Source organism: Pleurodeles waltl, chromosome 4_2 (genome assembly GCF_031143425.1).
Source record: "Pleurodeles waltl isolate 20211129_DDA chromosome 4_2, aPleWal1.hap1.20221129, whole genome shotgun sequence".
NCBI lineage: Eukaryota > Metazoa > Chordata > Amphibia > Caudata > Salamandridae > Pleurodeles > Pleurodeles waltl.
Genome location: NC_090443.1, coordinates 184021606 through 184044988, shown reverse-complemented (window position 1 = coordinate 184044988; position 23383 = coordinate 184021606).

Genomic DNA, 23383 nt, shown 5'->3' with positions numbered 1-23383 from the left:
AACTGGGAAACAAATGAATCTGAATACATTAATTTAGTATCAGTTAACAATATTTTCCCTGCTTTCGACATAGGTAATTTGAAATAATATGTTTCAGCATTTGTGACATCATGCCCAGAAAAATAGGTGAATTTCTCTACATATGTTTTAGAACTACCCATTGGTGGAGTCAAACAATGTTCCCATTGTGTGTAATTAAAAACTATTCTGGGAGTATTAGCCCGATTTAAATAATCAATCCATAATAACGGTAACAGAACATTTCCCATATTTTGCTGGGTCCAAGTACATATCTTTACTTTCCAACACAGTATAAGCCCAGCAAGCACAGAATCAACTGTTTTAAGATCAGCAGAAGCAACCCCAGGTGTAACTATGCCATTCATTGAAATTTTAAAAACATATAGAATTTGTATCACTTCAGTTGGTCCAAATACATCAAATTGTAGCCTATCCCAAACAATCCCATCAGGAACTGGAACAGCAGGAATATTCACAAGGAATAATATTCTCATTGCAACATTGGCGGTAAAAGCCGCTTACCGCCATGCAGAAGACTGCCAACACACCGCCGCGGCTGCGGAATTTCGCCACAGCTATTATGACCGATAGCACGGAATCCGCCAAAATTCAGACACCCACACAAGTCCGCCACACCAAAGGTCAGCAATAAACTGGCGAAAACAAAACCTCCACCATCACGCCAACAGAAATACGCCCACACTATCACGAAACACAAATCTACATGGCGGTCTTTCAAAAGCGGTATTCCATTGACGGTACACACCGCCGCGCTCAAAATACACACACTCTTACAAAACACAGCCACATTGGACAATTTGAAATACACACACCTGATGCACATACACACACCACTCCCACACACCCATTACAATATAAAACACAAACCCACATCACCCACAAACCCCCACGACCAAAAATTCGGAGAGAAGGCCAGAGAGAGATAGCACCAGCAAGAACAATAGCATCCACAGGCACACAACACCATCTCCCACAGAACTTCCACGCACCTCACACAACATACCACTACATATCAGCACACTTAACACCACACACGCCACCCCACACATCACCTACACCACCCCATGGCACGGCAAAGAGACCCCAGGTTCTCGGAGGAGGAGCTCAGGATCATGGTGGAGGAAATCGTCCGGGTAGAGCCACAGCTATTCGGAGCACAGGTGCAGCACACCTCAATTGCAAGGAAGATGGAGCTATGGCGAAGAATAGTGGACAGGGTCAACGCAGTGGGACAGCACCCTAGAAATCGGGAGGACATCGGGAAGAGGTGGAACGACCTATGTGGGAAGGTGCGTTCTGTGGTCTCAAGACACCACCTGGCGGTTCAGAGGACTGGCGGCGGACCCCCACCTCCTCCCCCAGAACTAACAACATGGGAGGAGCAGGTCTTGGCGATTCTGCATCCTGAGGGCCTCGCAGGAGTAGGTGGAGGAATGGACTCTGGTAAGACAAATCTTAATTATTACATCCCCCACCCTACCTGCATGCCAGCACATACTCCCACCCTCACCCCCATCACCCCAACTCCTCACATATGTCCCAACATCACAAACCACCCATCCCAACACCAAGCCCTGAATGCAACAACAAAGCATGGACACCCATCACTAAAGCATGGCCACTGCACATACCCATACAGCCCCCTAAACCCTCCTCACACAAGGTCCCACACAGGAATGCAAGCACTGGGGTACACGGTCACCCACCCATTGCACAACATGACACACACAGATGTAATAACCATCCTTTTATACCCCTGCAGGACCCCTACCCAACGTCACCGGACAGGAGGGTCCAGACATGTCCACACCACCACCAGAAGAGGCCCACAGTGATGACAGCACCTCTGTCCAACTGGATCTAGATGACCAGCCAGGCCCATCGGGGACCTCGGGACAGTCGGTTCCTCTCACTCAGTCACAGGCCACCACAGACCTTCACCCCTCTGGAAACACCAGTACAGCACCCACCCAGCGGGCCCATCCCTCTGTCCCCAGGACATGTCAATCAGCAGTGTGTCCACCACTACAGGGAACCCAGGATAACCCACCACCCCAACAACAGGGACCTGGGGGCAGTGGTAGTGGGCACACGGTCCAGGGGACGGAGGCCCAGGAACACAGGGGAACTGGGAGGGCTGCTGTGCAACAGAGGGGGGACAGGCCAAGGGAACCCACTCTCCACAAGGCCCTTTCCTCCATCATGGGAGCATACCACCACTCCCAGGAGACGATGGCAACAGTACTGGCCAAGTTTCAGGAGAGCCAGCGGCTGCAGTAGGAACAGTATCTGGGTTTCAGGGAGGAACTCAGAACCATCAGCTCCACCCTGGGCACCATCGTAGGGGTGCTGAAAGAAGTACTCAACACCAGGAGGGATACTGTGGCACTACAAGGGGCCCCTGACACTAGCATGGACGATGAACTGCCCACCACCTCCGCCGGCGCTAGTGGACAAGACGCCCTGCCACAGGACCACCACACCAGCACCCCACCCCCTGCAGAGGGAGAACCACCCCGCAAACGGTCCCTGAGATCCAGGACAAAGACAGAGCACAATGCCAAGACCCCCACAAAGAAATAAGACCACCCTGATTGCCATCCTACCGTCCCACTTTGTCACCCTGTCCATACTTTAACTGCCCCAGCTCCACTTCCTATGCCCATTTGGGCAATGCACCTGTGAGACTAATAGACTGGACTCTGCCATGGACATTCCTACGCCATCACCCCTCACCATTTCACTACCCCCTCCAATATTGAGCACTTAAATAAACACACTTAAAGCACAAAACAATCTGGAGTCTGTCTGTGATTTCGAAATAGTGTATTAGCAATTACAGTGACAAAATGCTCTTTCAATTGTAATGTCAACATACCTATGTCACACATCTCTAGTCCATGAGGAATCTAAGCAAATGTCACACAGTGGGACCCACATCTGTGAAATCGTAAAGGAAAGTGACAATTCAGTGACCATACACTGGGTGAAAACGACACACAGTAGAGAGGTAGTAGTGTTAAAGTACGTGTAGTAGGCAGGTCTGTACTCTTACCTGTGTCTCATTGGAAATATTGCTGGATCACTGAGTCCCTGTTGTTCATGTCTTCTTCCTCTGCTTCCTCATCTTCACTGTCCACAGGCTCCACAGCTGCAACAACACCACCATCTGGGCCATCCTCCTGCAGAAAAGGCACCTGTCATCGCAAAGCCAAGTTATGAAGCATACAGCAGGCCACGATGATCTGGCATACCTTCTTTGGTGAGTAGAATAGGGATCCACCTGTCAAATGGAGGCACCTGAACCTGGCCTTCAGGAGGCAGAAGGTCCGTTCGATCACCCTCTTAGTTCTCCCATGGGCCTCATTGTAGCGTTCCTCTGCCCTTGTCCTGGGATTCCTCACTGGGGTCAGTAGCCATGACAGGTTGGGGTAACCAGAGTCACCTGAAAATGGTGAGGGACAACTGTTAGACACGCACTAACCTGGAGGGATCTCCCCAGACCCAGACAACCATTCCCACTGACTTGCCTCCAGGTGCTCACCTAATAGCCACACACGGTGCCTCTGGAGTTGACCCATCACATAAGGGATGCTGCTATTCCTCAGGATGTAGGCGTCATGCACTGAGCCAGGGAACATGGCATTCACATGGGAGATGTACTGGTCTGCCAAACATACCATCTGTACATTCATAGAATGATAACTCTTCCGTTTCTGTACAACTGTTCACTCCTGTGGGGGGGGGACCAAAGCCACATGGGTCCCATCAATGACACCTATGATGTTGGGGATGTGTCCCAGGGCATAGAAATCACCTTTCACTGTAGGCAAATCCTCCACCTGAGGGAAAACAATGTAGCTCTGCATGTGTTTCAGAAGGGCAGACAACACTCTGGACAATACGTTGGAAAACATAGGCTGGGACATCCCTGATGCTATGGCCACTGTTGTTTGAAAAGACCCACTTGCATGGAAATGGAGCACTGACAGCACCTGCACTTGAGGGGGGATTCCTGTGGGATGGCGGATAGCTGACATCAGGTCTTGCTCCAACTGGGTACACAGTTCCTGGATTGTGGCACGGTCAAGCCTGTATGTGATAATCAAATGTCGCTCCTCTATTGTTGACAGGTCCACCAACGGTCGGTACAACGGAGGATGCCGCCATCTCCTCACATGTCCCAGCGGACGGTGCCTATGAATGACAATAGCGAGCACAGAGGCAAACAACTCAGAGGTACGTACCCACGGTTTACCCAGAACACCAATCATACACAAAAGGTGGCCTGTATGTGTGTTGAGTCTAGGCCTAGGTATGTGTGACGCAGTTGGAAATGAAGCCATGTGGGGCCCTGAAATGGCAGCTGCCTGACTTGTAAAGTGGGACAATGGGATGTGAGGTAACTGCGCTAGCGTTGTACACCGTCGCGGTAGGCGGTCGAAGACCGCGGCGCAATGCTGCATTGGTTAACATTGGACCCTATGGGTCCCAGGAGCCAATGACGATGTACACCGGCGGTGACGGTACGCACCGCCATGGACGGGTCCGCCATTTTCTATCTGTTCAATCACTCGATACCTGATCTTCTTCGACAGGAGAGGACCTACACTGCAAGTGCTGCTGTGACCTCGGTCTGGAAGAGGCAATGGCTCGAGTGTCAGGGAAAAGGGCCCCTGCCTTCACATCGGAGGAGTTGGAGAAGCTCGTGGATGGGGTCCTCCCCCAGTACACGCTACTTTAGGGTCCTCCAGACAAACAGGTAAGTACACAGGGAGCATGTTGTATGGGCTATGCCTGTGTGGAGAGGGCTGGATGTAAGAAGGAAGGGGGGAGAGTGCTGCATGCATGAAAGACGGTGAATGCATGTGCCACATGGCAAGGGTAGGGATGGGGGCCAATGAGTTTGACAGTGCAGTTGGTAATAACTTCTCTTTTTCCCCTGTACATTTCATGTAGGTCAGCGCTCACCAGAAAAAAGATATTTGGCGTGCCATCGCCAAGGACGTCCGGACCCTGGGGGTCTACCACAGACGGAGCACCCACTGCCTGAAAAGATGGGAGGGCATTCGCCGCTGGAGCAAGAAGATGGTGGAGGCTCAGCTGGGGATGGCCTCCCAACGTGGGAGGGGTGCCCGTCGCACCATGACCCCCCTGATGTTCAGGATCCTGGCGGTGGCCTACCCGGAGTTGGATGGGCGCTTGAGGGTATCACAACAGCCACAAGGGGGTGAGTACACTCTTATTCTGCTGACTTTACACGCAGTGAAGGGGTCTGGGTGGGGGAGGTGGGCTGTGGGTTTCCCTAGGCCAGGGGAGTTCCGTAGGCAAGGCCCCTCCGTAAGGCAGGCCATGTGGCACCCCAGCCCACCTCTGTAGAGTGCCAAATACACCTAGTCATGCCCCTGTGTCTTCTATGTGTGCAGATGTCGTCCATAGCCTTGTAGGCCATTTCCCAGGAATTGAACAGTGGAGCCCAAGAGCGCTGCATAGTGCAGGGGGCTTCTGTGTCTGTTGTGTCCACCAACGGTAGCGGTAATGCATGCATTCAACATGTCTTTCTTCTGTCTCCCCCCCCCCCTTTTTGTGGTCTCCCTGTTCTTGTGTGCATTAGCTTCATCAGGAGTACGAGCAGTGGCACCGGAACACGAGGGAGCTGCATCCCACATGGCCCTGGAGGGCGACACTACAGAGTCTGAATTCACCATTGGGGCGGAGGGCGAGGGGAGCTCCACCACGGGGACAGGAGCTGACACCAGCGACACAGACTCATCCTCTGATGGGATCTCCCTTGTGGTGGCGGCAACATCTGTGCCCCCCGCATCTACAGGTACAGCCGCCACCCCCCCTACCAGCACTGCCCTCCCAGCAGCCCCTCAGCCTTTGCCCCGTGCCCGCTCACCCAGGAGGGTGGGCATCACCTTCGCCCCAGGCACCTCAGGCCCTGCCCCAGTCAGCCCTGCTGCCCTCAGTGAGGAGGCCATTGACCTCCTCAGGTCCCTCACTGTTGGGCAGTCTACCATTTTGAATGCCATCCAGGGTGTAGAGAGGCAGTTGCAACAAACCAGTGCATTCCTGGAGGGCATTCATTCTGGTCAGGCGGCCCTTCAGCAAGCTTTTCAGACTCTGGCCTCAGCACTGATGGCAGCCATTCTCCCTGTCTCTAGCCTCCTCCCTCCAACTTCATCCACCCGACCCAATCCCCTGTACCTCAGCCTATCCCAAGCACACCTACAGACCAACATGCACACACCTCAACACCCAAGGGAAGCTCAGGCAAACATAAGCACCACACATCCCACTGGCACTCACGCAAGCATCACACACATGCAGACACACCAACATCCACTGCCTCCACTGTGTCCCCCTCCTCCTCATCTCCCTCCTCCCTCCCAGTCTCGTCTACACTCACACCTGCATGCACTACCTCTACAGCCACTACGTCCTTTTCCAGCACACCCACTACCACACCCCGCTCAGGTGCAGTCACCACCCCCACTACCATTCACACGTCCCCTGTGTCCTCTCCCAGTGTGTCTGTGACACCCCCTCCCAAGATTCACAAAAGAAGGCACACACCCACCCAACAGTCATCCACCTCACGACAGCCTCCAGCGCATGCACCTTCACCCAAAGTCACCAAACGTACACCTCCTACAACCACAACCTCTTCCTCCACTCCCAAACCCCTTCCAGCTACCCATCCCAGTGTGTCCCAAAATCTTTTCCTGTCCAACCTTGACCTCTTTCCCACACCTCCCCCACCCTGTCTGTCTCATTGGTCCTGAACTAGCACCTCAGCCACAACATCTCCGAGACCAGTGGTGCCTGTAGTCACCGGAATCTGGAGTGCACCGGCCACCAGGGCAGCCAGTGTGGCACGGAGACACAGCACAGACAGTCCCCCACCTGTCAAGCATCAGAAGTTGGCCAGTGCCCGGCGGGAGAGGGGGAAGACTCCAGCCACCAAAGCTGCTCCCAGGGGTACAGGTGGGAGTGTGGAGTCAGCTGTGACACCTTCCAAGGTGGGGAAGGGCTACATGAAACCCGGCAAGTCTGGGAAGAGCAGCACGGCGGAGAAGACCGTCATCATCCCCGATGCCCAGGAGGCCACCGCCAGCACCAGCCCACCTGCCCAGGAGTCCACCGCCAGCATCAGCCCAGCTGCCCAGGAGTCCACCGCCAGCACCAACCCAGCTGCCCAGGAGGCCACCGCCAGCATCAGCTGCCCAGGAGGCTACCACCAGCACCAGCCCAGTTGCCCAGGAGGCCACCGTCAGCACCAGCCCAGCTGCCCAGGAGGCCACCGCCAGCACCAGCCTAGCTGGGCCATGAAGGACTGCCAGCACTAGCGCTGCTGGGCCATGAAGGACTGCCAGCACTAGCCCCGCTGGGCCATGAAGGACCGCCAGCTAAAGCCCCGCCGGGCCATGAAGGATCGCCAGCAAAAGCCCCGCTGGGCCATGAAGGACCGCCAGCAAAAGCCCTGCTGGGCCATGAAGGACCGCAAGCAGCTGAGACCCTGCAATGGAGACCGCCATCTCAAGCACCGCTGAACAGGGCACCACCACCTCAAGCATCGCTGAACAGGGCACCGCCGTCTCAAGTACCGCTGAACAGGGCACCGCCGCCTCAAGCACTGCTGAACAGGGCACCGCCGTCTCAAGCACCGCTAAACGGGGCACCGCCATCTCAAGCCCCGATGAACAGCACCGCGGCACAGGACACCGCCATCTCAAGCCCCGCTGAACAGGGCACCGCCATCTCAAGCCCCGCTGAACAGGGCACCACCGTCTCAAGCACCGCTGAACAGGACACCGCCGTCTCAAGCACCGCTGCACAGGGCACGCCGTCTCAAGCACCGCTAGCCCATGAGCGGCAGGGGCACTGCCGCAACTGAGTCCGTCACGGGGTGAATGATGCACTCTGGGCACCATGTCCTCTCCAGAACCAGTGGAGACTGTCATCCATTACCTCTGTCATTAGCAGGATGAAGCACTCTGGGCACCATGCCCCCTCCAGAACCAGTGGAGAAAAGCATCCATTACCCCAATCCTTGGCAGGATGAAGCACTCTGGGCACCATACCCCCTCCAGAACCAGTGGAGACTGTCATCCACTACCTCTGTCCTTAGCAGGATGAAGCACTCTGGGCACCATGCCCCCTCCAGAACCAGTGGAGAGATCCATCCACTACCTCTGTCCTTAGCAGGATGTCCTTAGCAGGATGAAGCACTCTGGGCACCATGCTCCCTCCAGAACCAGTGGAGAGATCCACCCACTACCTATGTCCTTAGCAGGATGAAGCACTCTGGGCACCATGCCCCCTCCAGAACCAGTGGAGACTGTCATCCCCTTGTGAGTCTGTGGCTTTGCACTCCCCAGGATTGAACAGTGGGCAACCCACCCACTGTAGAGACGTGTGAGACTGTGGCTTTGCATTCCCCAGGATTGAACAGTGGGCAACCCACCCACTGTAGAGACTTGAGAGACTGTGGCTTTGCACTCCCCAGGATTGAACAGTGGGCAACCCACCCACTGTAGAGACTTGAGAGACTGTGGCTTTGCACTCCCCAGGATTGGACAGTGGGCATGTGGCCCCCTCGTGGATTTTGCGTCGTGAACTCAAGCGGCGGAGGTGCCCACCCTTTCCCTCCCCCTGAGGCGCCTGTTTAGTTGCTCTCTGATGCCCCTGCAATGTTCTCTTCGTCATGGTCGGGGATCTTGTGTGGGCCTCGCCCATACTGTGTGGTCCCAGTGTTCCACAGACTTTCTTAGAGCACTACCTGGACTACTATGCTTGGTATATATTTTGTACATGGTGTATATATATATTTCTGCCTACTTGTTTTTAATATATTACAATGGTTACACTCATTTTCTATTGTCTTTGCATTTTTCTGGGGGGATTGGGGGATGTAACTGTGATGTGTTGATATGCATTAGTGTGTGTGTTGTAGTGGTTGAAGGTGGGGGTGTTGCGTGTGTGTGTCCCTGTTTTTTGCCTCCCCCCTCCCCTGTGTCGTAGGTGCAGTACTCACTGTGGTCTTCACCGCCGGCGTTCGTGCTCCTGGTAGAGGAGCAGGAAGACTATTGCAGGGAGAATTTGGAGTTCCGGATCCATGGCATCCTCGTTCCTCATGGGGTGTGTAGAAGTGAGTGTTTTTCCTTCGGGATTCCTGTTTCCGCCATGTTTTTATCCACGGTGAATCCACCCCGGAAAAGATGGCGGATTGGCTTGTCATAATAGTGTGGGCGGTACACTGTCTCCCACCTGTCTGTTGGCGGTGACCGCTGTAGGAAAGTACCATCTTGCCTGGCATGTTACCCCCATTTTTCACTGTATATATGTTGTTTTAGTTGTATTTGTCACTAAGACCCTGGTATCCAGGGCCCCAGTGCTCTTAAGTGTGCCTGAATGTGTTACCTGTGTAGTGACTAACTGTCTCGCTGAGGCTCTGCTAATCAGAACCTCAGTGGTTATGCTCTCTCATTTCTTTCAAATTGTCAGTAACAGGCTAGTGACTAATTTTACCAATTTACATTGGCTTACTGGAACACCCTTATAATTCCCTAGTATATGGTACTGAGGTACCCAGGGTATTGGGGTTCCAGGAGATCCCTATGGGCTGCAGCATTTCTTTTGCCACCCATAGGGAGCTCTGACAATTCTTACACAGGCCTGCCACTGCAGCCTGAGTGAAATAACATCCACGTTATTTCACAGCCATTTTACACTGCACTTAAGTAACTTATAAGTCACCTATATGTCTAACCTTTACCTGGTAAAGGTTAGGTGCAAAGTTACTTAGTGTGAGGGCACCCTGGCACTAGCCAAGGTGCCCCCACATTGTTCAGGGCCAATTCCCCGGACTTTGTGAGTGCGGGGACACCATTACAAGCGTACACTACATATAGGTCACTACCTATATGTAGCTTCACAATGGTAACTCCGAATATGGCCATGTAACATATCTATGATCATGGAATTGCCCCCTCTATGCCATCCTGGCATAGTTGGCACAATCCCATGATCCCAGTGGTCTGTAGCACAGACCCTGGTACTGCCAAACTGCCTTTCCTGGGGTTTCACTGCAGCTGCTGCTGCTGCTGCTGCCAACCCCTCAGACAGGTTTCTGCACTCCTGGGGTCAAGCCAGGCTTGTCCCAGGATGGCAGAACAAAGGACTTCCTCTGAGAGAGGGTGTTACACCCTCTCCCTTTGGAAAATGGTGTGAAGGCAGGGGAGGAGTAGCCTCCCCCAGCCTCTGGAAGTGCTTTCATGGGCACATTTGGTGCCCATTTCTGCATAAGCCAGTCTACACCGGTTCAGGGACCCCTTAGCCCTGCTCTGGCGCGAAACTGGACAAAGGAAATGGGAGTGACCACTCCCCTGACCTGCACCTCCCCTGGGAGGTGTCCAGAGCTCCTCCAGTGTGCTCCAGGCCTCTGCCATCTTGGAAACAGAGGTGCTGCTGGCACACTGGACTGCTCTGAGTGGCCAGTGCCACCAGTTGACGTCAGAGACTCCTTCTGATAGGCTCCTTCAGGTGTTGCTAGCCTATCCTCTCTCCTAGGTAGCCAAACCTTCTTTTCTGGCTATTTAGGGTCTCTGTCTCTGGGGAAACTTTAGATAACGAATGCAAGAGCTCATTCGAGTTCCTCTGCATCTCTCTCTTCACCTTCTGCCAAGGAATCGACTGCTGACCGCGCTGGAAGCCTGCAAAACTGCAACAAAGTAGCTAAGACGACTACTGCAACTCTGTAACGCTGATCCTGCCGCCTTCTCGACTGTTTTCCTGGTGGTGCATGCTGTGGGGGTAGTCTGCCTCCTCTCTGCACTAGAAGCTCCGAAGAAATCTCCCGTGGGTCGACGGAATCTTCCCTCTGCAACCGCAGGCACCAAAGAACTGCATTACTGGTCCCTTGGGTCTCCTCTCAGCACGACGAGCGAGGTCCCTCAAATCCAGCAACTGTGTCCAAGTGACCCCCACAGTACAGTGACTCTTCAGTCCAAGTTTGGTGGAGGTAAGTCCTTGCCTCCCCACGCCAGACTGCATTGCTGGGAACCGCGACTTTTGCAACTACTCCGGCCCCTGTGCACTTCCGGCGGAAATCCTTTGTGCACAGCCAAGCCTGGGTCCACGGCACTCTAACCTGCATTGCACGACTTTCTAAGTTGGTCTCCAGCGACGTAGGATTCCTTTGTGTAACTTCGGGTGAGCACCGTTTCACGCATCCTTGTAGTGCCTGTTTCTGGCACTTCTCCGGGTGCTACCTGCTGCTGAGAGGGCTCCTTGTCTTGCTCGAAGTCCCCTCTGTCTCCTGACGCAATTTGCGACATCCTGGTCCCTACTGGGCCACAGCAGCATCCAAAAACGCTAACCGCATGACTTGCAGCTAGCAAGGCTTGTTGGCGTCCTTTCGGCGGGAAAATACTTCTGCACGACTCTCCACGGCGTGAGGGATCTGCCCTCCAAAGGGGAAGTCTCTAGCCCTTGTCGTTCCTGCAGAAACCTAAGCTTCTTCTGTCCAGTAGAAGCTTCTTTGCACCCACAGCTGGCATTTCCTGGGCATCTGCCCATCTCCGACTTGCTTGTGACTTTTGGACTTGGTCCCCTTGTTCCACAGGTACCCTCGACTGGAAATCCATCGTTGTTGCATTGCTGGTTTGTGTCTTTCCTGCAGAATTCCCCTATCACGACTTCTATGTCCTTTGGGGAACTTTAGTGCACTTTGCACTCACTTTTCAGGGTCTTGGGGTGGGCTATTTTTCTAACCCTCACTATTTTCTAATAGTCCCAGCGACCCTCTACAAGGTCACATAGGTTTGGGGTCCATTCGTGGTTCGCATTCCACTTTTGGAGTATATGGTTAGTGTTGCCCCTATCCCTATGTGTCTCCATTGCATCCTATTGTAACTATACATTGTTTGCACTGTTTTCTAAGACTATACTGCATATTTTTGGTATTGTGTACATATAACTTGTGTATATTTGCTATCCTCATACTGAGGGTACTCACTGAGATACTTTGGCATATTGTCATAAAAATAAAGTACCTTTATTTTTAGTATAACTGTGTATTGTGTTTTCTTATGATATTGTGCAAGTGACACTAGTGGTACTGTAGGAGCTTCACTCGTCTCCTAGTTCAGCCTAAGCTGCTCTGCTAAGCTACCATTATCTATCAGCCTATGCTGCTAGACACCCTATACACTAATAAGGGATAACTGGGCCTGGTGCAAGGTGCAAGTACCCCTTGGTACTCACTACAAGCCAGTCCAGCCTCCTACAACCGCCAAGCTGTTTGTTTGTACCGCTGTGGCGGTCGGAGTGTTAAAGTGGCTGTCTTTGTTGGCGGTTTCCGCCACAGTCGTAATTGCACATTTTTTACCGCCGGCCTGTTGGCTGTGTTACCGCCACTTTAACACTGACCGCCAGGGTTGTAATGACCACCTAAGTCTCTTTGCACTCTGTGGAATGACATATAAGGCTTTAAAACCTCATCCACCAGGTGAACAGCAGAATGTTCAGGAAGATAATGCCCAAAAATGAAGCAGAAAGTAGACAGTAACAAATCCAATCTATAGAAGGAAAGCAAGAAATAGCAGTGTAATTCACAAATAATTCATTGGATGAATAAAATAGTTGTGTTGAAGCCAGTTTAAAGCTTAGGTATACCATGTGTTGGTGTGTTAGCTGGCGACCAAGAAGTTGAATGAAATTCATCAATGTCAACAAAGTAACCAGAAGCAGTCTGTGCAAAAACTGGAGCCAGTGCAGGTATAAGTGAACCAGTAGATATATCAAAAGGGGTTTCGTTGTAGACAATCCCATCTATGTGTGTAGCATTTTGAACATTTCTTGTAGTTGTTAGCGGTTTACTGGAATCAACAAAAGTTCATTCTCTGCCCTCCCCAACCCCAGGGAAATAATTTCTTTAAGGCTTGAAGATGTTTCTCCTGGATGGTAGTGAGTGAGGCAAGGGAACTATGCAGGAATCCTCATAGTCTGAAGTGCAGGATTGGCCACATGATGCAACTTCATGTGATCAATGTAGACAAAGTGGTTATCTTTAGAACCAGGCAGCGGTGGTAGAATAACAGTTCTTGTACCTTGTATTCCAAGAACAAGCACTGGTGCCCTGTTGAATGGGCCAAATTACTTCATCGTGGGAATCTTTTCTCAAACTAGATCCCCAATTTTTTAAATCCAGCCTGTTGATTTTGTTGAATCCCTCATTCCCAAAGTGGTGGCATGTGCTGAGGAATGTTCATCTTTGAACTATTGTAATTCCTGCAAGACACTGACATGTTAATTTATGTCAAGAGGTGATCCTGCTGCCACTGCACCAGGACCATCAAGATCTGGGACATACATAGGGATACTGAACAGGACTTCATAAGGGGTTCAGCCTGCTAAAGATCTTCTAGGCAGATTCTGTAATGCTCTCTGGACTCTATACAAGTGCTGGACCCAACTACGACCTGAGCCTGATACTCTAGCTGTGAAGGATTGCTTTAAGTCCCATTTTTTTCTTTCCACTACAAAATTTCCTTTGGAATAGTAAGGACTAGAATAATTTACCATGACACTTATTGTTTCCATTGTGTCCCTGTATGCCCTAGAGGCAATAGCAAGGCCATGGTCCGATTGGAGCAGGGCCCTAGTCTGAGTGGATGATGCAACTGCATCTCTCCCAATGAAGACTTGAACATTTTTAATAACACTTCTAGCATCAGCCAATCATTGTGGCCACACCCAGAGGAATCTGAAGCAAGAGTCTACTGCAAGTAGAATGTATGTGTATTCACCATCTGAATTTAAGGGGCTGCAATGGTCCAGGTACACACATTGCATAGGCCTGTTTGATGTTAAGAGGGGTGTCTGCGGTGGGTGCTTGATGGTGGAACCTTTAATTTGTTGACAGATCTCATAGCTAAGGCCATACTGTTTGGCCTGTTTGTACAGACCATGCCACCAATACCGTTTTTGTAAAAGGGAGATGGTAGCCGCCATGCCAGCATGGGCAGAAGCAATACTTGCTTGAGATGCTTTGAGAAGCTCTAGCCTACGTTCTTGGTTGGGGATCACACAATAACAAACCCCTGGTATTGTCACAAAGGCAATGTTTTGGGCACTTAATTTGTAGGAATATTTGGTAGGTTATGCCTTTGGTAAAGGCTTGCCATCATCTGAAGCATTCACAGCAGCCAAAATGTCATTATCCACCCCCATATGAGGATGAGTTATCACAGCAACAGATGCTGTAGCAACTGCAGATTTATCAGCTTCATCAACAATGAATTTCCTACAATGTGTTTTCCAACATGCTAGTGGCCAAGTGTATTTATTATGTGAGCCCTTGGCAGTTTGTCTTTAAGACCTGCCACTTTCCCCCACAAAAAGATGTGTTTTATGGTGTTTTCTTTGGAATTTCTGAACCCATTAAGGCTTCAGTAGTGTAAGTTTACATTGAAGGACAGGATACAATAACTCAAACCACACACAATAAGTTTAGGGAGTTCAGGATCTGTATCTACCAGTGCAAAAAGCATGGCTTTGAGCTCAGCAAGTTGTGCTTTGCAATTCCCTAGGGACTGCGTAAATGTTTGTAGAGGGTAGAAATGACCACCCCTCATAACTCCACAGATGGCAGCACAAGCCTTGGAGTACTGGGACCCGATTTATACTTTTTGACGCAAAACTGTGCTAACGCAGTTTTGATCCAAAAAGTTTAGTGTCGACTAGCGCCAATTTTTAGTGCCACCCTGGCGTCATATTTATACTATGGTGCTGGGTGGTGCTAAAAATAGGCTAGAGTCATTTTTCCCGACGTCAACCATTGTGCCATGTCGTAAGGCAAAATGACTTTAACAGAGGAAAAATGACTCTAATCCGTTTTACGACATGTAAACATGTCACAAAAAGGAAATTCACAATTTTTGCCTGCAATCGCGTAAAATACAGATGCTAACAGAGAAAACAGTGCAAAGGAGAGGCAAAATGGACCCAGGAAGCCAGGGGAGACCCCAGTGAGACCCAAATCAACCAGGAACCAGCCAGAAGGACACAGACAAGACCCAGGGGAGGAAGAAGAAAAAGAGAAAGTTTTGTTTCAGTGCAGAGGAGCACGAAATACTGGTGAGAGAGGTGACGGAGCACCAAAATCAACTCTTCGTCACCTAAAAATTGCCAATTGGAAGGAGAAAGGCAATTTGGCAGCAGATAGCAGACAAGATTAACAGTGTGGAAGAGGTCTGACTGCAAGCAAAAGACAAAGGAAAAAATGGCAATGAACATTAAGGCAGCACCACAAACTAGAGGTGGGAGTCCAGCACCACAAGAGGACTTGGACGAGATGGAGGAGATGGTTGCAGCAGTCATCCCGGAGGAAATCGTCACAGGAATCACAGGACAGCGCAGACTACCAGGAAACACCACAAATGTAGGGTAAGTTGCATGGGGGAAATGTATGGTAAAATGTCAAGTGCAAGAAGGGGGAGGCAAATAGGACTCACACAAAGCATGTCAAAGGAGCTCATGGGGGACACAATGCACATTAAGCAAGTTGCACCATGCTGATGTAAGCTACACATGTACCTTCACCTTGGTAGTGCCATGCATCATAACACATACATAACCTGGACATATGTTCACCACCAGGCCTAAATACCTAAATGTACATATGCAGCACATGGGATGGATAGCATGTATAATCACTGTGCCACTGGTTGTGTCATCACACTATTCCTTGCATATAGTCATATCAACACTACCAACATGACCAAGAACTTTGAGACTAGGTTGTCAGTCAATACCATTCGTGGGGTAACGTCATGGTGGTGTCCCTTGCAGTAACACCTTGCAACTGCCTTGCCTCATTGCCCAAACACATGTATGCTGCATCTCACAGCACACATCATTGCAACTATCCCAACAGTACCCAGATTTGTGCTGGTAGCACCACCACACCGCACATAGACAACACATCCACATAAGGCAGCCATCACTCCATTGTGCAGTTAGGGTTCCCCCTGGGTGCAGGGAACAATGAACTGAACAGGTGCTGGGGGAATAGCAGGCTGGTCATGTATCATTGGTAACATGCCCCTATCCAGACCAACTAAACTGCAGTAGTGTTGAATCACACATCTTGATGCTGAACTGAAATGTGCCACCACTGAAAATATGTACCTGTGAGAAGGTAGCCTCTTTCTAGCCTTGTTACCCCCACTTTTGGCCTGTTTGTGAGTGTATGTCAGGGTGTTTGTCACTGTTTTCACTGTCTCACTGGGATCCTGATAGCCAGGCCTCAGTGCTCATAGTGAAAACACTATGTTTTCAGTATGTTTGTTATGTGTCACTGGGGTCCTGCTGGTCAGGACCCCAGTGCTCATAGGTTTGTGGCCTATATGTATGTGTCACTGGGACCCTGTCACACAGGGCCCCAGTGCTCATAGGTGTGCATGTATATGTTCCCTGTGTGGTGCCTAACTGTCTCACTGAGGCTCTGCTAACCAGAACCTCAGTGGTTATGCTCTCTCATTACTTTCAAAGTGTCACTAACAGGCTAGTGACCATTTTTACCAATTTACATTGGCTTACTGGAACACCCTTATAATTCCCTAGTATATGGTACTGAGGTACCCAGGGTATTGGGGTTCCAGGAGATCCCTATGGGCTGCAGCATTTCTTTTGCCACCCATAGGGAGCTCTGACAATTCTTACACAGGCCTGCCACTGCAGCCTGAGTGAAATAACGTCCACGTTATTTCACAGCCATTTTACACTGCACTTAAGTAACTTATAAGTCACCTATATGTCTAACCTTTACCTGGTAAAGGTTAGGTGCAAAGTTACTTAGTGTGAGGGCACCCTGGCACTAGCCAAGGTGCCCCCACATTGTTCAGAGCCAATTCACTGAACTTTGTGAGTGCGGGGACACCATTACACGCGTGCACTACATATAGGTCACTACCTATATGTAGCTTCACCATGGTAACTCCGAATATGGCCATGTAACATGTCTATGATCATGGAATTGCCCCCTCTATGCCATCCTGGCATTGTTGGTACAATTCCATGATCCCAGTGGTCTGTAGCACAGACCCTGGTACTGCCAGACTGCCCTTCCTGGGGTTTCACTGCAGCTGCTGCTGCTGCTGCCAACCCCTCAGACAGGCAGCTGCCCTCCTGGGGTCCAGCCAGGCCTGGCCCAGGATGGCAGAACAAATAACTTCCTCTGAGAGAGGGTGTGACACCCTCTCCCTTTGGAAAATGGTGTGAAGGCAGGGGAGGAGTAGCCTCCCCCAGCCTCTGGAAATGCTTTGTTGGGCACAGATGTGCCCAATTCTGCATAAGCCAGTCTACACCGGTTCAGGGACCCCTTAGCCCCTGCTCTGGCGCGAAACTGGACAAAGGAAAGGGGAGTGACCACTCCCCTGACCTGCACCTCCCCTGGGAGGTGTCCAGAGCTCCTCCAGTGTGCTCCAGACCTCTGCCATCTTGGAAACAGAGGTGCTGCTGGCACACTGGACTGCTCTGAGTGGCCAGTGCCACCAGGTGACGTCAGAGACTCCTGCTGATAGGCTCCTTCAGGTGTTAGTAGCCTTTCCTCTCTCCTAGGTAGCCAAACCATCTTTTCTGGCTATTTAGGGTCTCTGTCTCTGGGGAAACTTTAGATAACGAATGCATGAGCTCAGCCGAGTTCCTCTGCATCTCCCTCTTCACCTTCTGATAAGGAATCGACCGCTGACCGCGCTGGAAGCCTGCAAACCTGCAACATAGTAGCAAAGACGACTACTGCAACTCTGTAACGCTGATCCTGCCGCCTTCTCGACTGTTTTCCTGCTTGTGCATGCTGTGGGGGTAGTCTGCCTCCTCTCTGCACCAGAAGCTCCGAAGAAATCTCCCGTGGGTCGACGGAATCTTCCCCCTGCAACCGCAGGCACCAAAAAGCTGCATTGCTGGGAACCGCGACTTTTGCAGCTACTCGGGCCTCCGTGCACTTCCGGCGGAAATCCTTCGTGCACAGCCAAGCCTGGGTCCACGGCACTCTATCCTGCATTGCACGACTTTCTAAGTTGGTCTCCGGCGACGTGGGACTCCTTTGTGCAACTTCGGCGAGCACCGTTTCACGCATCCTCGTAGTGCCTGTTTCTGGCACTTCTCCGGGTGCTACCTGCTTCAGTGAGGGCTCTTTGTCTTGCTCGATGTCCCCTCTCTCTGCAGGTCCAATTTACGACCTCCTGGTCCCTCCTGGGCCCCAGCAGCGTCCAAAAACGCCAAACGCACGGTTTGCGTGTAGCAAGGCTTGTTGGCGTCCATCCGGCGGGAAAACACTTCTGCACGACTCTCCAAGGCGTGGGGGATCGATCCTCCAAAGGGGAAGTCTCTAGCCCTTGTCGTTCCTGCAGTATTCACAGTTCTTCAGCCTAGTAAGAGCTTCTTTGCACCAACCGCTGGCATTTCTTGGGCATCTGCCCATCTCCGAGTTGCTTGTGACTTTTGGACTTGGTCCCCTTGTTCCACAGGTACCCTCAGTCAGGAATCCATCGTTGTTGCATTGCTGATTTGTGTTTTCCTTGCATTTTCCCTCTAACACGACTATTTTGTCCTTAGGGGAACTTTGGTGCACTTTGCACTCACTTTTCAGGGTCTTGGGGAGGGTTATTTTTCTAACTCTCACTATTTTCTAATAGTCCCAGCGATCCTCTACAAGGTCACATAGGTTTGGGGTCCATTCGTGGTTCACATTCCACTTTTGGAGTATATGGTTTGTGTTGCCCCTATCCCTATGTTTCCCCATTGCATCCTATTGTAACTATACATTGTTTGCACTGTTTTCTAAGACTATACTGCATATTTTTGCTATTGTGTATATATATCTTGTGTATGTTTCCTATCCTCTCACTGAGGGTACACTCTAAGATACTTTGGCATATTGTCATAAAAATAAAGTACCTTTATTTTTAGTATAACTGTGTATTGTGTTTTCTTATGATATTGTGCATATGACACTAAGTGGTACTGTAGTAGCTTCACACGTCTCCTAGTTCAGCCTAAGCTGCTCTGCTAAGCTACCATTATCTATCAGCCTAAGCTGCTAGACACCCTATACACTAATAAGGGATAACTGGGCCTGGTGCAAGGTGCAAGTACCCCTTGGTACTCACTACAAGCCAGTCCAGCCTCCTACATTGGTTGTGCAGTGGTGGGATAAGTGCTTGAGACTACTTACCACTCTTGTCATTGTACTTTTCATAAGAGAAAAATATACAAAACAAGGTCAGTGTATATACACATAGCCAAAAAGTTTTGCATTTCCTCTTTTCACTCTTTTCTAAGTGCTGAAAAGTACTTCTAAAACTTTCAAAAAGTTCTTAAAAGTTTAAAAAAGTTTTTTCTGTCTTTCCAAAAAGTTCTGAAAACTTTTTTCTCTTTTCCTATCACTTTAACTCTCTCTAAAAATGTCTGGCACAGGCCAAAATGTTGAACTGGCCAAACTTGCATATGATCACCTTAGCTGGAAAGGAGCAAGGAGTCTCTGCATAGAGAGAGGTTTGAGTGTAGGGAAGAATCCTTCCTTAGAACTGTTAATTAACATGCTTAGAGTACAGGATAAGGCCATAAGTGCCCAATCTGGTGAAAAAGCAGCTAATGGTTCTCAATCTGATCCAGGGACTCCCCCAGGAAAAGGTTCAGGAAAGAAACTTCTCAGCCTGCCCATTACTAGACAGTCTAGCATAGTTGGTACAGAGGTTGAATCACACCATACTAATGGTGTGCTCTCACATTATACTGGTAGCCAAGCTATTAGGGTGCCCTCTGTAAGGGACAGGTCTCCTTCTATTCATTCCCATCATACCTCTGTATCTAGAAATGTCCCTCCCACCCACCCTGATGACAGATTGTTAGAAAGGGAGCTCAATAGATTGAGAGTGGAACAAACCAGACTGAAGCTCAAGAAGCAACAGCTGGATTTGGATAGACAGTCTTTAGAAATAGAGAAGGAAAGACAGAAGTTGGGTTTAGATACCCATGGTGGCAGCAGCAGTATTCCCCATAGTCATCCTGCAAAAGAGCATGATTCCAGGAATCTGCACAAGATAGTTCCCCCTTATAAGGAGGGGGATGACATTAACAAGTGGTTTGCTGCACTTGAGAGGGCCTGTGCTGTACAGGATGTCCCTCAAAAGCAGTGGGCTGCTATCCTATGGCTATCATTTAGTGGAAAAGGTAGGGATAGGCTCCTTACTGTAAAAGAAAATGATGCTAATAATTTCCAAGTTCTTAAGAATGCACTCCTGGATGGTTATGGCTTAACCACTGAACAGTACAGGATAAAGTTCAGAGAGACCAAAAAGGAGTCTTCACAAGACTGGGTTGATTTTATTGACCATTCAGTGAAGGCCTTGGAGGGGTGGTTACATGGCAGTAAAGTTACTGATTATGAAAGCCTGTATAACACAATCCTGAGAGAGCATATACTTAATAATTGTGTGTCTGATTTGTTGCACCAGTACCTGGTAGACTCTGATCTGACCTCTCCCCAAGAATTGGGAAAGAAGGCAGACAAATGGGTCAGAACAAGGGTGAACAGAAAAGTTCATACAGGGGGTGACAAAGATGGCAATAAGAAGAAAGATGGTGAAAAATCTCAAGATAAGCATGGGGATAAGGGTAAAACCAAAGATCCCACTTCAAATCTTAAACACTCTTCAGAGGGTGGGGATAAAACAAATTCTTCCTCTTCTTCCCAACCTGCACACATTAAAAAGCCTTGGTGCTTTGTGTGTAAAAACAGAGGCCATAGGCCAGGGGATAAGTCCTGTCCAGGTAAACCCCCTGAGCCTACCACCACTAATACATCAAGCTCTAGTGCCCCTAGCAGTAGTGGTACTAGTGGTGGGACTGCTGGCAACAGTCAAGCAAAGGGTGTAGTTGGGTTCACTTATGGGTCCATAGTGGAAACTGATGTAATCAGTCCCAAGACAGTTTCTGTCACACCTAGTGGCATTGGCCTTGCCACACTGGCTGCTTGTCCCCTTACAACGAATAAGTACAGGCAGACAGTTTCAATAAATGGTGTTGAGGCCTTGGCCTACAGGGACACAGGTGCCAGTTTCACTTTGGTGACTGAAAACCTAGTGCCTCCTGAACAACACATCATTGGACAACAGTATAAGATTATTGATGTCCATAACTCCACTAAGTTTCTTCCCTTAGCTATAATTCAGTTTAGTTGGGGTGGAGTTACTGGCCCTAAGCAGGTGGTGGTATCACCTAGCTTACCTGTAGACTGTCTCTTAGGTAATGACCTAGAGGCCTCAGGTTGGGCTGATGTAGAGTTTTATGCCCATGCAGCCATGCTTGGCATCCCTGAGGAATTGTTCCCTCTTATTTCAAGTGAAATGAAAAAGCAAAGGAGAGAAGGCCTGAAAACTCAGGATCCCTCTCCATCAACAGGTAAAAAGGGTATCACAGTATCCCCTAACCACCCTACCATTCAGGATACTATTCCTGTGGTGGGAGAAACCTCTCCTGGGGTGGCACCTGTTCCAAGGGAATCATCAGCTGGCAAAGCTGGACTCCCTGAGGTGGAAGTACCTCTCTGTGGGATAACTAACATTGGTGAGAAAAACAGCACCATTTTAGTTAACATGGAGCATCCCTCCAACCCTCCCAGAGAAACTTTAGTGCAGAAACCCTGCACTACCTCACAACACTTAGGACAGCATCCCTGCCCTAGTGTGGAGCTCATAGGACAGCATCCCTGCCCTGCTCCAACTCAAGAGAAACAGCATCCCTGTTCTCTCTTCCAGCCAGATGGACAAAGTTTTTGCCCAGCTATGGCTTTTCTGAGACAGCATCCCTGTCTGGCATTTCCATCACTACAAATAGGTTCAGTGGACAATTCCCACTGCTCTAAACTAAAACTTACTGATAGAAACTCTGAAAATACATCTTCACATTGTTGCTTAGCTAAAAAACTTCAAACAGGGTGGTTTACATCCCCACAGGGAAGTAACCATATAGTGGATGATAAAGGGAGTAACCAGTCTATTGCAGAGCTACTCTCTACTTATCACCACTTAGACAATAAAGTCTCAACTGGCCAAGGTTAGCCTTATTGTCCTTCGTTTGGGGGGGGGGGTTGTGTGAGAAGGTAGCCTCTTTCTAGCCTTGTTACCCCCACTTTTGGCCTGTTTGTGAGTGTATGTCAGGGTGTTTGTCACTGTTTTCACTGTCTCACTGGGATCCTGATAGCCAGGCCTCAGTGCTCATAGTGAAAACACTATGTTTTCAGTATGTTTGTTATGTGTCACTGGGGTCCTGCTGGTCAGGACCCCAGTGCTCATAGGTTTGTGGCCTATATGTATGTGTCACTGGGACCCTGTCACACAGGGCCCCAGTGCTCATAGGTGTGCATGTATATGTTCCCTGTGTGGTGCCTAACTGTCTCACTGAGGCTCTGCTAACCAGAACCTCAGTGGTTATGCTCTCTCATTACTTTCAAAGTGTCACTAACAGGCTAGTGACCATTTTTACCAATTTACATTGGCTTACTGGAACACCCTTATAATTCCCTAGTATATGGTACTGAGGTACCCAGGGTATTGGGGTTCCAGGAGATCCCTATGGGCTGCAGCATTTCTTTTGCCACCCATAGGGAGCTCTGACAATTCTTACACAGGCCTGCCACTGCAGCCTGAGTGAAATAACGTCCACGTTATTTCACAGCCATTTTACACTGCACTTAAGTAACTTATAAGTCACCTATATGTCTAACCTTTACCTGGTAAAGGTTAGGTGCAAAGTTACTTAGTGTGAGGGCACCCTGGCACTAGCCAAGGTGCCCCCACATTGTTCAGAGCCAATTCACTGAACTTTGTGAGTGCGGGGACACCATTACACGCGTGCACTACATATAGGTCACTACCTATATGTAGCTTCACCATGGTAACTCCGAATATGGCCATGTAACATGTCTATGATCATGGAATTGCCCCCTCTATGCCATCCTGGCCTTGTTGGTACAATTCCATGATCCCAGTGGTCTGTAGCACAGACCCTGGTACTGCCAGACTGCCCTTCCTGGGGTTTCACTGCAGCTGCTGCTGCTGCTGCCAACCCCTCAGACAGGCAGCTGCCCTCCTGGGGTCCAGCCAGGCCTGGCCCAGGATGGCAGAACAAATAACTTCCTCTGAGAGAGGGTGTGACACCCTCTCCCTTTGGAAAATGGTGTGAAGGCAGGGGAGGAGTAGCCTCCCCCAGCCTCTGGAAATGCTTTGTTGGGCACAGATGTGCCCAATTCTGCATAAGCCAGTCTACACCG